This window comes from Scylla paramamosain, chromosome 12 (genome assembly GCF_035594125.1).
Source record: "Scylla paramamosain isolate STU-SP2022 chromosome 12, ASM3559412v1, whole genome shotgun sequence".
NCBI lineage: Eukaryota > Metazoa > Arthropoda > Malacostraca > Decapoda > Portunidae > Scylla > Scylla paramamosain.
The window spans coordinates 15,872,100-15,875,170 of record NC_087162.1 but is presented as its reverse complement, the minus strand read 5'-3'; the positions used below and the strand labels follow the sequence as shown (position 1 = coordinate 15,875,170).

Genomic DNA, 3,071 nt, shown 5'->3' with positions numbered 1-3,071 from the left:
GGTTATTCTGCAGAGCCGCTATTCTCATGCTTTGCAAGGCTTTCAAGGCTCCTGATTGGATGTTACGGGTCGGTTCATTTTCCTTGATGGACAACGCTTCTAGGATATCGTCGGGGCAGACCGTGGTGATTTGTGTGTTTTTTTTTTCTATTATTTTTCTTGTTAGGCGTGACTTGTGTTCTTCTTCCAGATGTTTCTTCGGAGCCCCTGACGTGAGCTGTTTCGGAGAACAATAGGAGGGACCCCATCAGATCCATAAGCCTTCCGAGGGTTTAGGCCAGCGAAGGCATGGAAAACATCACTGCGAAGAATTTTAATAGGTGGCATGAAGTAGTCAGAGGGTGGAGGAGACACTGGAAAAGTACTACTGCATCCACTACTTCAGTGGAACACGACCACCATAATAAACAGAAAAGAAGAAAACAAGAAATAAAATAGAAGGAAGGAAGAAAGAAAGAAAAAAGAAAGAAAGAAAAAAAGAAAGAAGGAAGGAAGAAAACAAAGATTAAGTAAGGTTAAGAATTAGTTAAAAGGATGGCTTCCACACAAAACAAATAAACATGACAATGATGGCCATGGACACAAGGTGCAAACATGAAATGAATGCAGGAAATCGTCGGAAAGAAAAAAAAAGTATTCCCCCACACAAGAGCAAATCAATAAATAAACAAAAAAGATCTTCACGTATGTAACTTTTCGTGTAAAAAAAAAAATTCAGCGGAACACATTCCAGCAGCCCTTCAGGCGGCGCGGCAACAGGTCTTCACTGTGCCTTGGGAGATGTTTTGTATTAATCACAAAAAAATAAAAATAAAATAAAATAAAAGAGAAAAAACAAGAAAAAAAAAACAGACTTACACAAGATTAGCGACGGGAATTACCGGCCTGGAAGCTCCGTCAGGTGAACAAGCCTTGTGCATGTCCAGGTATAAAAGCAGGACGGCGCCACGCAGCTCACCAAACACACCTGCTCCACCACAGCTCAGCCTTGCCTCATTCCCTCACTGGACGCCATGCGAGCAGTAAGTTGTCTTCTGTCCAGCACCCAACCTGCGCCATCATCTGTCATGTACTCTCTCTTGCAGACAAGTGCTACCCACAGTACTCATAACGCCTCTCCCGCAGCTGACCCTCTTGTTGATGGTGGCCGTGGCCCTGACGGCGCTGGTGGTAGTACAGGCCATGCCAGAACCCCTCCCTGATCCAGACCCTGAGGCCCTCCCAAACCCAGAGGCGTTCCCTGACCCAGAGGCCTTCCCTAATCACGGCAGGCGATATGGCGGCCGATACGGTAGCCATGGACATAGATACGGTGGCCACCACCACTACCACCCTCACCGCCGCCCACACAGCCACGTCCACTACACTACCTACCACTGAAGACCACACGAGACAGACCAGGACACCGGAATAAGCAAGCATTGAATTATTAAGGACTCTCCTACACCACAAAACTTCAGGCATCTTCACCGCCTCCACCATTCCTCTTAAATATGATTCTATGAACCACAAAAAAAAAATAAATAAAATAAATAAGTAAATAAATAAATAAACTGAATTATTTTTGTGCTTCAGTATACTCTCCATCCAAGCTTCCCTAACAGTAAATCATGAAACCTACGCACTTGTATCTGAATTTATCACAACACCACAGCAGTCTGAAGGGAACGAAAGTCACAGTTTTGGCTGGAAACACAGACTCCTACTTCAGAGATGCAAGGATGCAAGGTCGAAAGCAACGCCTAAGAAAATTATAATGACTAATAAAAGGTATAAGAAAAATAGAGAACAACAACGAGATCATGGTTCGTGTTCCTTAAGGTTTTGCCATCATCATCTCGACAACTTTTAACAGGCTTTAGTAAAGATGAGTTCAAAGCTGTTTCCATGCTCCTAATATTTTAAAATAGACTTTGCACCATCAGTGCATAAGAAAACATCATGAGAATCAAGTTAATCATCATTGTGATCTTTAAAATTAGTCCTCGTGAAACCCCAGCTTTGAGAAATAAGAGCAGAAGAGGCAGGCATTGGGCAGCGGCCTCTTCGACGTGCGAGGTTCACGAGTATTCGCGTAGATTCACACATCGACCACTACGCCACGAATGCGCATTGACTGAGCGAGAATTACAATTACTGATTGGTCCTCACATGATAGGTATCTAAAAAGAGCTTAGGAGGTTCACGTGCACACTTAGGAGATTCACGAGTACCGGTACAGACTCACGCATCCACCCCTGTGCCACGAATACGCAACTACTGAGATAGAATTACAAGTATTGACCGGCAGTAGGTACCTGACAACAGCTTACATAATGGAGGTCAAGCAAATAACACTAATGGATTTACACCTGTTTCTTACAGTGGCAGTCAAGGGAGGGACAATAAGGGACGGCTCTCCAAACCACAGTAACCTTTGGACTTCAGAAAGACAACGCAGCAAGTTTCCTGCCTGTTAGACGAATATTTGGGCCTTGTGGGGATTTGGGGAGGAACAGTCTTCGAGGCTTTCTTCTTTATATATATATATAACTACAGCTTGTACAGAGATATGTACAGAGACAACCTTGTCCTCTACGTTCTCGTATCTGGGCTGAGTCTGTTCTCCACTTATCCCAGCTCGTTTACTTTATTGTGTAGTGATTGGCCAGCCGGCTAGTCACTCCTCGCTAATCCTCGCGAGACTGGCGCTGCCTTGTGGGTTCCCCAGCTCCCAGGCGCTTGACCTGACCTCATTTTGAGTCTGGCCGGTCCCACACCTGGGAAGCTTAGCATGTTGGGAATCTACGAGGATTAGCGTGGAGTGACTAGCCGGCACTGAGTGCCAGGATGGTTAGCCAACACTTCCCACTATGCTGACGTTGTGTCTTGTCTCTCAAGGAACATGCCTTCTAGTTGACACACCCAACTCTGCAGACACAACTTGTTTTGGATGCCAAACCCAGCTGCATTATATTTCCATCGCAACACTGCGGCGATGAGAAAGAGGCTGAAGACAGTCAGTTGAGAGGAGTTGATGAGACGAAAAGCTTTTGATTCCATCCTGTCTAAAAGAGCTGTATGAGTGGAAC

The 3,071-nt window shown here is 45.1% G+C and overlaps 1 long non-coding RNA gene across 1 annotated transcript; it reads left to right on the top strand.

Moving 5' to 3' along the window:
- On the top strand, positions 1-1,562 carry LOC135105433 (uncharacterized). The gene is made up of 2 exons (XR_010270838.1): positions 1-1,022; positions 1,126-1,562. It is a non-coding gene; the product is annotated as an uncharacterized LOC135105433 (long non-coding RNA).
- The last annotated feature ends 1,509 nt before the right edge of the window (positions 1,563-3,071 follow it).